Source organism: Heptranchias perlo, chromosome 20, assembly GCF_035084215.1.
Source record: "Heptranchias perlo isolate sHepPer1 chromosome 20, sHepPer1.hap1, whole genome shotgun sequence".
Taxonomy (NCBI): domain Eukaryota; kingdom Metazoa; phylum Chordata; class Chondrichthyes; order Hexanchiformes; family Hexanchidae; genus Heptranchias; species Heptranchias perlo.
Window position 1 is genome coordinate 7,785,557 of NC_090344.1, and position 15,086 is coordinate 7,800,642.

The following is a 15,086-nucleotide window of genomic DNA, read 5'->3' on the forward strand; positions in this document are numbered from 1 at the left end:
ATCCCTCCCTTTTTTAAATCATTTATCCTTCATCTCTGCACTCCATTTTCAATCTCTAATTTTTCCTACTTAACTTAATTCTAAACTGATTTAAAATCTCATGTTGAAAGCCCTTTTTACCAGGCTTGTTTTTACTCCCATGTTGAAAAGCTTTCTTGTTTCGGGCAGCAGCTTGGTTAAAGACAATAAAAGGAAAGCCACCTCCCAAGTCCGAAGTGAGAGCGGATAAAATAACATTCTTCATATCACTGTCTTCAAAATTGGGGTGGTAATTCCGAAACGTCTGTCGACACTGTCTTAATTCTGGGGGGCACGTTTGTGGACTAATTGGTCCTAATTGTTGGACACATGCTTGTAGTTCAGAATAATCTAAGGGCTGAGACCGTTGGGATGCACCTGCCCAGGGGACCCCAGGTGGAGAATTTGCTCCTCCCTCTGCTGGTGCTGCACCTGGTACATTGGGAACTACCCGAGTTCTGATAATTACACTCACCGGGTTTTCTGCACTTGGGGAATCAAGTGGGCCTTGTCTTCGCCAGGGGCTTTTCCCTCAATTTGGGCAACGGAAACCGGTTTCTCCTCACGGTTCACATGGGACGGAGGATCTGGTGCAGGGAGGGGTGGCAGAGGGGGATATAAGTTCTCACTACACTCATTTCTTTCTTGACCATAATCCACGTCAGGGTCCCCCCGGGGTCATTGCCGCTACCACTGCATGTTACACGCTCAGTTGTTTTTCTAACTGACTAACTCTGTCATGGCATTGACGATGATCCGCCTCTCTCTGGGGGCGCTTGAGAGCTTCTCTCAAAGCACCTCTTGCATCCTCAAAGTTTTTAGTGAGGTGAGTATTGTCTTTCATTACAGTTTCTAGCTGACATCGTATTTCTTCTAAATTATGTAATGCTGATCCAGCATGAACAGCCTTAACACTTTGATGTTGCATGATTGCAGCTGCCGATGCAACTTGGTATTTTAGACCATCAACCTGACTATCTTTCTCGGCAAGTTCTTTCTGCTGCCATTTTAACTGGTCATCAATCTGACTATCTTTCTCAGCAAGTTCTTTCTGCTGCCGTTTTAACTGTTCATTCTGTACCAGGATAATGTGCCGATCTTGTCCCGTGCAATACGAGGGTGCAGAAGTGATCAAGCGGATCGCCCTATTCCGCCTCCATTTTTTACGCCACGGCGTCCTTCAATGTAACTTCCGGGCCTTTACCCAACCATTCTAACAATAAGACCTGTCCATCGGTCCCACTACAGTTTTTCTTGATCCGGGTACTATACTCCTTCCAAAGATCCCCGTTCGGCATCTTAGTGTACTTTAGAGAGCCACTATCCGTTTGTTATTACTAATCCCCCACAAGGATTGACTGGTGATCAAGTGATAACCCTCGCGTCCGTTACCCTATATCCAGTAATACCAGGTTTTGGCTGTTGTCAGAAATAGTCCCTTCGTGGTCGCCAATTGTAGGATTTAAACCACTACTTTCAGGATCATTATCTAATCCATCTAAGAACTGGTTCCTGACAACAACAAGATAACCACGGTACTGGTATTATGGTTAAAGGCAAAACAGATTTATTAAGCACATCACAATTAGTACAAAAAGGTGATACTTAACAAAGGGGAATAGTCACAGTCTGTTCCTTGAAACCTCGGAAGTATCTCTCCAAGTGAATATGGCGCGGTCTCTCTCTCTCTCTCTCTCTTGCTGTGATCTGTTGACTGAAAAATTCTCTTCTTCCTTGCCAGAATCTTGCGCGCCTTCCTCAGCTTTTGAGGTCTCTTCTCATCCCCTTTTTCAGTTTATGAGCAGTTCACTATCAGCAGTTCACTATCACATCCACATCTCTCAGCCTGACCATTATTCATGTCTCTCAACCTTCAGAAGTTACATTCCAAGCATAACTCCTGGTACCATCCGTGCCTTGTTGTTACAGACTTAACAGAACCTTATCTGAGAGTTTAATTGCCAGCCTTCACAGAACCGTTTGTATAAACAGACTTCTATTCACTAGCATGTGGAGGCTCGAGATAGAGAGGCCTAAGCCTGCGTGACACCTTGATTTAATTAACCTCCAGTCCCTTTATCTACATGTCTTTGAGACATTATGCTATTCCAGCACATCCTCCCTTAGTGCCTGTGGTTTTCCCCAAGGTCTGTTAATTACCACTTTAATGGCTTAATCCTTACACATTGTTCTTCCTGACTCTAAACACCATTGTACAGGACCCTTCTGTTCCATTCCGAGGAGCTCTGAACCATGGAAGAGAGCGGCTGCAACACTTTTCTTACACGCCTCAAGATTAACCCGCACGACAACTTTGCTGTCAGGGAAGAGAGACGAGAAAGACCAAAGTGCCGTTTGCCCCTCTCAGTGTGGCCCTGAAGGACGGTGTCCAGGCTGAAGTTCTGTTCCCACCGGACGATCCTCCCCCCAGATTGTCCTTTCTGAGTTCCAGTCAGGTGATGCTAAACACTCAGGTGGGAAAGACCAAAATCTACAACGTGTTTAAAACAAAGCTGATTTATTTAACAGATATCCAGAATATTAAACTCCAGCCCAGTTATAGGGGTTAGCAACATCAGCAGAAACAATCCCCAACTGTCAGAATGAACATGGTTCAGTCCTGGATGGGATTAACAGCAGAATCCAACCCCTGCAGTCATATGTGAACTCGCTGGTGTCTCAGCACGTGTGATGACTGAGTGAATCCCTTCCCACACACGGAGCAGGTGAACAGTATCTCCATAATGTGCGTGAGTTGATGTGTCAGCAGTTCATTTCTGCTTTTAAAGCTCTTCTCAAAGTCACTGCATTAAAAGGTCACTCAATAGTGTGAACAATTTGATGTCTCAGAAGGTGGGATGAATTAGTGAATCCCTTCCCACACACGGAGCAGGTGAACAGTCTCTCCCCAGTGTGAGTGTGTTGGTGTTTCAGGAGATCATTTGTGCTTTTAAAACACTTCTCGCAGTCAGAACATGTAAAATTCTCTCCCCAGTGTGAGTATGTTGGTGTGTCAGCAGATTCCTTTTGCTTTTATATCTCTTCCCACAGTCAGAACATTTAAAAGGTCTCTTATCAGTGTGAACTCGTTGGTGTCTCAGCAGGTGGGATGACCGAGTGAATCTCTTCTGACACACGGAGCAGGTGAATGGACTTTCCCCAGTGTGAGCACTTCGATGTCTCAGCAGATTAATTTTGCTTTTAAAGCTCCTCTAACAGTCAGAACATTTAAAAGGTCTCTCATCAGTGTGAACTCGCTGGTGTCTCAGCAGGTTGGATGACTGAGTGAATCTCTTCCCACACAAAGAGCAGGAGAATGCCCTCTCCCCAGTGTGAACTCGCTGGTGTGACAAATGGTGCGATGACAGAGTGAATCTCTTCTTACACACGGAGCAGATGAACGGCCTCTCCCCAGTTTCACAGCGTTGGTGTCTCAGCAGTTCATTTCTGCTTTTAAAGCTCTTCTCACAGTGAGACCATTTAAAAGGTCTCTCATCGGAGTGAACAAGTTGGTGTGTCAGCAGGGTGGATGACTGAGTGAATCTCTTCCCACACACGGAGCAGGTGAACGGCCTCTCCCCAGTGTGACTGCGTCGATGAGTTTCCAGCTGTGACGGGTAATTGAATCCCTTCCCACAGTCCCCACATTTCCACGGTTTCTCCGTGGTCCGGGTGTCCTTGTGTCTCTCCAGGTTGGACGATCAGTTGAAGCCTCGTTCACACACAGAACACATGTACGGTTTCTCCCCGCTGTGAATGGTCTGATGTATTTTTCAGGCTGTGTAACTGGTTAAAGCTCTTTCCACAGTCAGTGCACTGGAACACTCTCACTCGGATGTGTGTGTCTTGGTGCTTTTCCACTCACACTGATGTTTCAAATCTTCTCCTACAGACAGAACAGACAAACATTTCTCCTTCCACATTCAAAGGCCGATGATATTCAGGTCCTGATGAATCAAATGACTCTGTCAGATTTGACGTGATTTTTGGTTTGAATTTCCCTCTGCAAATCCTCCCCTTCTAATACCCTGTAAAAGAAGTTTGTAAAAGTTATCACTGTAAGTACAGGATAGAAATTCAGAACAGGCAATTCTAGTTTCTATGGAACATTCTTTCCTCTCTTGCACCCCAAAGATGTAAATCTCCGTCCCAAACACTCTCCCTCCTCCCTGTGCTGAAATCCAAACCCATCACATCATCTTTCAGTGACCCTAAACCATGAGTGAGAGGGTAAGAGAGCGTGAGAGTGAATGTGACACAGTGAATGTGAGAGAGTGAATGTCAGATAGTGAGTGTGAGAGATTGAATGTGAGTGTGAGAGAGAATGAATGTGAGAGAGTGTGAGAGAGTGAATGTGAGTACAGGTGTGGAGAATGAAGTGGGGCAGGTGGAGCATGTTTCAGTGGGGCAGCAGTGATCATAATCTCGTTAGGTTTAGAACAGTTATGGAAAAGGACAAGGGACAGTCAAATATGAAAATTCTTAACTGGAGGAGGGTTAATTCCAGTGAGTTAAAAAGGGATCTTGTCCAGGTGGATTGGAATCAAAAATTGGCAACAAAACAGTAATTGAACAATGGGAGGCCTTCAAGGAGGAGCAGCTTTGGGTACAGACAAGACAGATTCCCATGAGAAGGAAAGGAACGGCATCCAAAGCTGAAGCTCCCTGGATGACTAAAGGTGTAGAGATCACTATTCGTCCTTCATTTACAGACGCTCCCTGACTGATCACCATTTCTCCATCAGTTGCAGACGCTCTTTGAACGATCATCATTTCCACTTCATTTACAGATGCTCTCTGATCAATCACCCTTCCTTTTCAGCCGTTCCCTGACCAATCATCATTTCTGCTTCAGTTGCAGATGCTCCCTGACCAATCATCATTTCTCCTTCATTTTCAAACACTCCCTTACTGACCATCATTTTCCCTTCATTTACAGATGCTCCCAGACCGATCACCATTTCTTCATCGTTCACAGACGTTCACTGACCGATCACCATTTCTCCTTCGTTTACAGAAACTCCCTGACCGTTCACCATTTCTCCTCCATTTACAGACGTTCCCTGACTGATCACCATTTCTCCTTCATTTACAGACGCTCCCTGACCGATCACAATTTCAACTTCATTTACAAATGCTCCCTGACCGATCACAATTTCAACTTCTTTTACAGACGCTCCCTGACCGATCACCAATTCTCTTTCATATACAGACGTTCCCTGACCAATTACCATTTTCCTCCATTTACAGACACTCCCTGAATGATTACCATTTCTCCTTCATTTACAGATGCTCCCTGACCGATCACCATTTCTCCTTCATTTACAGATGCTCCCTGACCGATCACCATTTCTCCTCCATTTACAGACGTTCCCTGACCAATCACCATTTCTCCTCCATTCACAGACGCTCCCTGACCGATCACCATTTCTCCTTCATTTACAGACGCTCCCTGAGAATTCCCAGTTTACACCGCGCATGCGCGGGGCCGCGGCCTTTTGTTGAGAGTTGGTCCGGAGCGAAACGGGAGAAACCGGAAACCGGCGGGTAGTGAGGGGGGATAATGTTCACTGTTTTATATTCGGGTCTGGGGCCGCACTCGGGGTTTGTGAAGCCTGAGCCTGGGCCTGAGCCCGGACCCGGGCCCCGGGGTTTATTGATCCTCTTGCTCCGATCCTCTCACCTGCACCGAACGCGCTCCTCCCGCAGCCTCGACTGACCGCGCATGCTCAGGACACACTGCCCGATAATGCGTCAGACTGCGCCTGCGCGCTGTGCTCCACTGATTCAGATAGGGCACAATCTGTACCGTGCGGCATGCTGGGGGATACCACCGCCATTGATGATCTTACTATCTGGCCGAAAAGCACAGACATTGGAAGCAGAGAGAGCGCGTTTGGACCAAGGATAACAAAATAAACTGAAACCCCAGCCCTTCGTGCCATTTAAACCGACAAAAACACACAGCGTAGATGCCCCGCCTGCCCCACTTTGCTGAACTCCAGAAAATATTTTGTCGGTAACTTTTATTAATTTTGTTTTATTAAATGTTGCAACTGACGGGTTCAATTAATGTTTATTTTCCAACTGCACCGCAGGACGGCCAGTCTCACCATTAACCCCGTCCTGGTGATTAAGGAGAGTTCCGGACCAATAGGAGGAGCGGAAATTTATTGGAATTTCCTGCAACTCGTGGGGTGCCGCAGGGATCAATGTTGGGGGCCTCAAATATTTCCAAAATATATCAACAACTTTGATGAAGGAACAGAGTGTCTTGTGGCCAAATTAGCTGATGATACAAAGATAGGTGGAAAAGCAACTTGCGATGAGGACACAAAGTGTCTGCAAAGGGATGTTGACTGGTTAAGCGAATGGGCAAAATTTGGCAGATGGAATCTTATGTGCGAAATATGAAGTCATTCACATTGGGAGGAAAAATAACAAAGCAAAATATTATTTGAATGGAGAAATACCACAAAATGCTGTGGAACAGAGGGATCTGGGTGTCCTCGTACATGAAACACAGAAGTCAACAGAAGTAGGGGCTTTAACTTTCCCAACATTGACTGGGACAGCCATAGCATTAGGGGCTTGGATGGAGAGAAATTTCTTGAGTGTATTCAGGAGGAATTTCTCATTCAGTATGTGGATGGCCCGACTAGAGAGGGGGCAAAACTTGACCTACTCTTGGGAAATAAGGACGGGCAGGTGACAGAAGTGTTAGTGAGGGATCACTTTGGGACCAGTGATCATAATTCCATTAGTTTTAAGATAGCTATGGAGAATGATAGTTTTGGCCCAAAAGTTAAAATTCTAAATTGGGGAAAGGCCAATTTTGATGGTATTAGACAGGAACTTTCAGAAGTTGATTGGGAGAGTCGGTTGGCAGGCAAAGGGACGTCTGGTAAGTGGGAGGCCTTCAAAAGTGTGTTAACCAGGGTTCAGGGTAAGCACATTCCTTATAAAGTGAAGGGCAAGGCTGGTAGAAGTAGGTAACCTTGGATGACTCGGGAGATTGAGGCCCGAATCAAAAAGAAGAAGGAGGCATATGACATGCATAGGCAGCTGGGATCAAGTGGATCCCTTGAAGAGTATAGAGATTGCCGGAGTAGAGTTAAGAGAGAAATCAGGAGGGCAAAAAGGGGACATGAGATTGCTTTGGCAGATAAGGCAAAGGAGAATCCAAAGAGCTTCTACAAATACATAAGGGGCAAAATAGTAACTAGGGAGAGAGTAGGGCCTCTTAAGTATCAACAAGGTCATCTATATGCGGAACCACAAGAGATGGGTGAGATCCACATCGATATTTACGGTTGAGAAAGGCATGGATGTTAGGGAACTTTGGGAAATAAATAGTGATGTCTTGAGGAGTGTACATATTACAGAGAGGGAGGTGCTGGAAGTGTTAACGCGCATCAAGGCAGATAAATCTCCGGGACCTGATGAAATGTATCCCAGGACGTTATGGGAGGTTAAGGAGGAAATTGCAGGTCCCCTAGCAGAGATATTTGAATCATCGACAGCTACAGGTCAGGTACCTGAAGATTGGAGGGTAGCAAATGTTGTGCCTTTGTTTAAGAAGGGCGGCAGGGAAAAGCCTGGGAACTACAGACCGGTGAGCCTGACATCTGTAGTGGGTAAGTTGTTAGAGGGTATTCTGAGAGACAGGATCTACAGGCATTTGGAGAGGCAGGGACTGATTAGGAACAGTCAGAATGGTTTTGTGAGAGGAAAATCATGTCTCACGAATTTGATTGAGTTGTTTGAAGGGGTAACCAAGAAGATAGATGAGGGCTGTGCAGTAGACGTGGTATACATGGACTTTAGCAAAGCCTTTGACAAGGTACTGCATGGTAGGTTGTTACATAAGGTTAAATCTCACGGGATCCAAGGTGAGGTAGCCAATTGGATACAAAATTGGATTGACGACAGAAGACAGATGGTGGTTGGAGTGGGGTGTTTTTCAAACTGGATGCCTGTGACCAGCGGTGTGCCTCAGGGATCGGTGCTGGGTCCGCTGTTATTTGTTATTTATATTAATGATTTGGATGAGAATTTAGGAGGCATGGTTAGTAAGTTTGCAGATGACACCAAGATTGGTGGCATTGTGGACAGTGAAGAAGGTTATCTAGGATTGCAACGGGATCTTGATCAATTGGGCCAGTGGGCCGATGAATGGCAGATGGAGTTTAATTTAGATAAATGTGAGGTGATGCATTTTGGGAGATCGAATCGGGCCAGGACCTACTCCGTTAATGGTTGGGCGTTGGGGAGAGTTATAGAACAAAGAGATCTAGGAGTACAGGTTCATAGCTCCTTGAAAGTGGAGTCACAGGTGGATAGGGTGGTGAAGAAGGCATTCAGCATGCTTGGTTTCATTGGTCAGAACATTGAATACAGGAGTTGGGATGTCTTGTTGAAGTTGTACAAGACATTAGTAAGGCCACACTTGGAATACTGTGTACAGTTCTGGTCACCCTATTATAGAAAGGATATTATTAAACTAGAAAGAGTGCAGAAAAGATTTACTAGGATGCAACCGGGACTTGATGGTTTGACTTATAGGGAGAGGTTGGATAGACTGAGACTTTTTTCCCTGGAGAGTAGGAGGTTTCGGGGTGATCTTATAGAAGTCTATAAAATAATGAGGGGCATAGATAAGGTAGATAGTCAAAATCTTTTCCCAAAGGTAGGGGAGTCTATAACGAGGGGGCATAGATTTAAGGTGAGATGGGAAAGATACAAAAGGGTCCAGAGGGGCAATTTTTTCACTCAAAGGGTGGTGAGTGTCTCGAACGAGCTGCCAGAGGCAGTCGTAGAGGCGGGTACAATTTTGTCTTTTAAAAAGCATTTGGACAGTTACATGGGTAAGATGGGTATCGAGGGATATGGGCCATGTGCAGGCAATTGGGACTAGCTTAGTGGTATAAACTGGGCGACATGGACATGTTGGGCCGAAGGGCCTGTTTCCATGTTGTAAACTTCTATGATTCTATGATTCTATAACATAGAGGTGCACCAGGTAATCCGGAAGGCAAACAGAATATTGGACTTTATTTCTAAGGGGATGGAGTATAATAGCAGGGAAGTCATGCTGCAAGTGTACAGGGTGCTGGTGAGACCACATCTGGAGTACTGCGTACAGTTCTGGTGACCTTATTAATGGAAGGACATACTTGCATTGGAGGCGGTACAGAGAAGGTTCACTAGGTTGATAACGGTTATGGAAGGATTGTCTTATGAGGAAAGATTGAACAGGTTGGGTCGATACGCATTGGAGTTTAGAAGAATGAGAGGAGATCTTATTGAATCATGCAAGGATCTGAGGGGACTTGATAGGGTTGATACTGAGATGATGTTACCCCTCATGGGGGCTCTAAAACTAGGGGCATAGTCTCAGAATAAGGGGTCGCCCGTTTAAGATGGAAATGAGGTGGAATTTCTTCTCCCAGAGGGTCGTGAATCTTTGGAATTCGTTATCACAAAAAGCTGTGGAGGCTGAGTCATTGAATACATTCAAGGCTGAGTTACACAAATTTTTGATCAGCAAGGGAGTTAAAGGATATGGGGAAAGGGCAGAAAAGTGGAGTTGAGGTAAAAATCAGATCAGCCATAATCTCATTAAATGGCAGAGCAGGCTCGAGGGGCCAAATGGCCCACTTCTGCTCCTATCTCTATGGTCTTATGGTCTTATGGTAAATTGACTGGAGGGATGAGCGGATAGTTGGTCCTCTGACCATTCGGAGTGTGTGAGGGGCGGGAGTTGCGGCACCGAATGGGCGCGTCTAAGCCCAGATGTCCCCATTGTCTGAGGCATCATTTTTAAAAATTAATTTATCTTAAGCTCCAGGAGAAAACTCGACCTTTCTGTTGTGGCTTGAAAAAGATGAGGTGGAACAAACATTTCAACATTTGTTGGAAAAACACATTAATTAAGAACAACTAACATGGATTATTTGAGATATCTCAAGTCTACTGATAAAGGGAATGTAGCGGAGGTTGTGTAGATGGATTGTGAAAAGGTGTTTTATAAGATGACGGACAGGAGGCTTGTTGATAAAATTAATACCCACGGTATTAAAATGAATTGGGCAGTGTGGATAGGAAGTTGTGTAAAGAGCAGAAAGCAGAGAGTAGTTGTTAATGGATGTTCTTCAGACAGGACAGATGTAAACAGTGGTGTCCCCCATGGTTCGTGTTGGGACCATTGCTCTTCTCAATACAGAGAATGATCTGAGCTTGGGTATGTGGGACACAAGGTGAAAATCTCTAGATGACGCCAAAATTTGCAGCGTGGGGAACTGTGAAGATGAGTCAGTGACGTCATTGTGACGTCCACAGGTTCGTAAACAGGCGGGTGAAGTTTAATGGAGAGAAATGTGACGTGATAGATTTTGAGAGGAAGAAAAATGAGATGAAATATAAACTAAATGGTCAAAGTTTAAAAGTGGAGGAGCGGGGAGACTTCGGGGAGGAAGGTCCTAACTAATACGTTGTCTTATTAATTAACAATTCTGAGAGTCAGCAACTTTAATACCTTATTAAGAAATATATGAGCAAATTCTCTTTCCTCTACCGTACCAGAGTAAACATACAAGTCTCCCGTGTACACGAGATGATCCCTCTGGATGGAACCTCAGGCACCCTGAGCTTGATCTCCAGTGTCTCCAGTCCCGACTGCCCCTTACATCAGTATCCCGTCACTGGAACTGGAACTCCCCTAGTCTGTGGTTTACAAGAACACATTGCATGGTTCCCAGCAGTTATTTTTCTTCAGTAGCTTTCCCATGACCCCTGAACTACCCTGCTTACTGTTAATTAGAATCATACAATCAAAGAAATTTACGGCACAGAAAGAGGCCATCGTGTCTGTGCCGGCCGAAAAAGAGCTATCCAGCTTCACCCCACTTTCCAGCTCTTGGTCTGTGGCCTTATAGTTTACAGCACATACCCACGTACTCTTTAAATGCGATGAGAGTGTCCGCCTCTACCACCCTTTCAGGCAGTGAGTTGCAGACCCCACAACCCTTGGCGAAAGAATTTCTCCTCAGCTCCCCACTAATCCTCCTACCAATCACTTTAAATCTGTGCCCCTGGTTACTATCCTATCTGTGAATGGATATGGGTCCTTCCAATCCACACTCGGCCCCTCATAATTTTGTACACCTCAATTAAATCTGCATTCAGCCTCTTCTGTTCCAAAGAAAACATCCCCAGCCAATCCAATCTTTCCTCTTAGCTAAAATTCTACAGTCCAGGCAACATCCTTGTAAATCTTTCTTGCCTTGTATAAAATGTCTGCTATTTGAAAGTCGTAACATTGATCAAAGTCTGCGTTAAGTTTTCTTGCCATTTGTGTCAAGATTTGGAAAAGATCTGTTACTTGACTTTAAATGTTGCCGACCTTCAACTGTAGCTCACAGTGTCTGAACAGTCACTGTTATCATTGGACTTTTATGTATCTTCTTGTGCTCCATCTCCGTAACAACACAAGTTGAACACAGCAATGTTTTCAGCAAATGGAATCCCAGTGTGAAAAAAATGCACAATTTCAGAGCGAAGCAACATATGCAAGATTGGTGGGAGATGCGACTGGAGATAATGGGCCTGGGGCAGTGAGAACATCTCTTGAGCATTAAGATATTCAGTATCCGAAGAAGCTGGGAGATGAGATCGTTGTGTCTATTTATCCAGGTATCTGCAAAATCCATCGTGTCTCAATACCCAGCATCATTTTCCCCTCTCCTGCTTTCCAGTTAAGGTTTTTTTCTCGTTAAGTCTCATTATTTGCTTTGAACATCTATTTCACCGGCATCTGGAGGAGCAGAGGAAGCTGGAGATAAAGTAGTGACAGAAACAGAAGGAGATGGCAGGTGATGGCAGAATCTTGTGTGTGTCAGTTGCTTCAAGTGAGACATGACAGCCCTGCGTTGCCTTGCACCTTTCCCAGGAGCTGCACTGATTCGGTGCGTGCGTTTTGGAAATGGAAACAGTTACACCAGCAGCTGTGGTAATATTTCCCCTCACTGTCCATTTCATGTACCTGCCGACCCGCACTTGGTGCTGTCGTTGTCTGAACAACTCTTTCATGTTCGAACAGTAAATTCCATTTTGTGCGAGCAACTTATCTGGGGCGAAAGTGACTTGAGTTTCAAAGGGACAAGTCGGAAAGGCAGCGTTGGTCTGTTTGCTTGAATGAAAATTGCAGCAGATTCGCTGGTGGTCCAGTGCTGATGATTCTGCGCTCTCGCCGCCGCGGCACCATGTTTGATTCCCGATCAGGGAACTTGACTTTCCTGGTGTTGTTCAAAATAGCACCAACCAAATTCCCCCGACTGAGCGCAAAGCTCGCTCCTGATCAACATGAGCAATTTCACGGCTCCTGCCTGAACAGCCAGTAGCCCATCATTCTTCAATTTTACAACCCATAAGAGCGATATACAATGCACTTTCTTGCCTTCTGTAAAATGCCTCCTGTTCGAAAGTCGTGCCGCTCATCAAAGTCTGCATGAAGTTTTCTTGCCATTTCTGTCATGATTTGGAAAAGATCTGCTGCCTGACACTTTGAATGTTGAAGAACCTTTAAAAGTAGATCACAGTGTCCGAACAGTCACTGTTATCATTCGCCTTTTATGTATCTTCTTTTACTCCATTTCCTGAACAACACCAGCTGATCACAGCTTCGTTTTCTTCAAGTTGAATCCCAGTGTGAAAAAATGAACAATTTCAAAGCTAAGCAACGTGTGCAAGATTGGAAGCAGAGTGCGAGTGGAGATAATTGGCTTGGATCAGTGATCTCTTGAGCATTCAGACATTCATTATCTGTAAGAAGCACGGAGATGAGATTTTTGTCGAGATTTATCAGTGTAGAAAAGAAGCAGGGAGTTGAGATCCTTTTGTCCATTCATCCTGCTGTCTACAAAATCCTTCGCCTCTCAATGCCCAGCATCTTTCTTTCCAACTCCTTGCTCTGCAGGGAAGTCTTGGTTTCATTAATTCTCCGTGTTTGCAACAAACATCTAATTCACCTGGCAGATCTGGCCGTGTCTTCCAGTCATAACACGTGCCATCGTGTTGACATCATGTTAACAACTCAAGATAAGCTGTCCGATATTCATGGAATGCATTCGAGACAGTTTTCTAGATCAATATGTCGAGGAACCAAAAAGGGAACAGGCTATTTTAGATCTAATATTGTGTAATGAGACAGGATTAATTAGTAGACTGAAAGTAAATGATCCTCTGGGGAAGAATGATCATAATATGATAGAATTTCAGATTGAGTTTGAGAATGATGTCGTTAAGTCCGAAACTAGGGTCTTAAATTTAAACAAAACCAATAACGGAGTTATGAGGGGTGAGTTGGCTGAGATGGTTTGTGAAATTAGATTAAAAATATGATGGTAGATAATCAATGGCGAACATTTAAAGAAATAATTCATAATTTCTCAACAAAATTACTTTCGCTTGAGGATTAAAAACACCACCGGAAAAGTGGAGAAATTAATGATAGAATTCGGGTAAAAAAAGGCTTATATTTTTCTCAAAAAGAGTAGTAAGCCTGAGGATTAGGAGGGTTTTGGAAATCAGCAAAGGATGACCAAGAAATTGCTAAAATGGGAGAATATAGAAAGAGGATAAACCAGCAGGAAATGTAAACATGAATTGTAAGAGCTTCCACAAGGGAATTAGGGGGTACGGGGAGAGGGCAGGAAATTGGACATGAATTTAGATTTGAGGTTAGGATCAGATAAGCCATGATCTTATTGAATGGCGGAGCAGGCTCGAGGGGCCGATTGGCCTACTCCTGCTCCTATTTCCTATGTTATTATGTTCTTAAGAATGTTTAAAGGAAGAGATTAGCGTATGTAAACATGGGTCCTTGGAGACAGAGACAGGAGAATTTATATTGGAGAATAAGGAAATGGCAGAGACGTTAAAAAAGTATTTTGTATCTGTCGTCATAGAAGAAGACACAAAAATCATACCAGCACTATTGGGGAACCAAAGTTCTAATGAGAGTGAGGAACCTAAAGCAATGAAGATTAGTAATGAAAAAGTACTGGAGGAATTAATGGGACTAAAAGCTGACAAATTCATTGGCCCTGGTGGCCTACATCCAGGGTTTTAAAAGAGGTGGCTGCAGAGATAGTGGATGCATTGGTTTTATCTTCCAGAGTGCCCATGATTCTAGAAAGGTCCCCATGGATTGGAAGGTACCAAAAGTAACCCCGCTATTCAAGAAAGGAGGGAGAGAGGAAACAGGGAACTACAAGCCATTTAGCCTGACAATAGTAGGAGGGAAAATGTTAGAATCTATTACTAGGGACTTGATAACAGGACACTTAGATAATCATAACATGATTAGGCACATGCAACACGGTTTTGTGAAAGGGAAATCGTGTTTGACAACTCTGTTAGAGGTTATGAGGGTGTAGATAGCAGGGTAGATAAGGGAGAACCAGTGGATATAGAATATTTGGATTTTCAAAAGGTAATCGATAAGGTGCAACACAAAAGTTTGTTAGACAAGATTAGGGCTCATGGGATAGTGGGTAATATATCAACATGGATTGAGGATTTGTTGATGTACATAAAATAGAAAGTCGGAATAAACAGGTCATTTTCGGGTTGGCAGGTTGTAACTAGTGGGGTGCCGTGAATATCAGTGCTTGGGCCTCAGATATTTACAATCGATATTAATGACTGAGATGAGGGGACCGAATGTAATGTATCCAAGTTTGCTGACGATACAAAACTAGGTGGGAAAGTAAGCTGTGAGGAGGACGCAAAGAGGATGCAAAGTGATACAGACAGGTTAAGTGAGTGGGCGAGAAGTTGGCAGATGAATTATAACGTGGGGAAATGTGAGGTTATTCACTTTGGTAGGAAGAATTGAAAAGCAGAATATCTTTTCAAAGGTGAGAGACTGCGAAATGTTGGTATTCAGAGGGATTTGTGTGCTCTTGCACACGGATCACAGAAAGTTAACATGCAGATGCAGCAAGCAATTAGAAAAGCAAATGGTATGTTGCCCTTTATTGCGAGGTGGTTGGATTACAAAGATA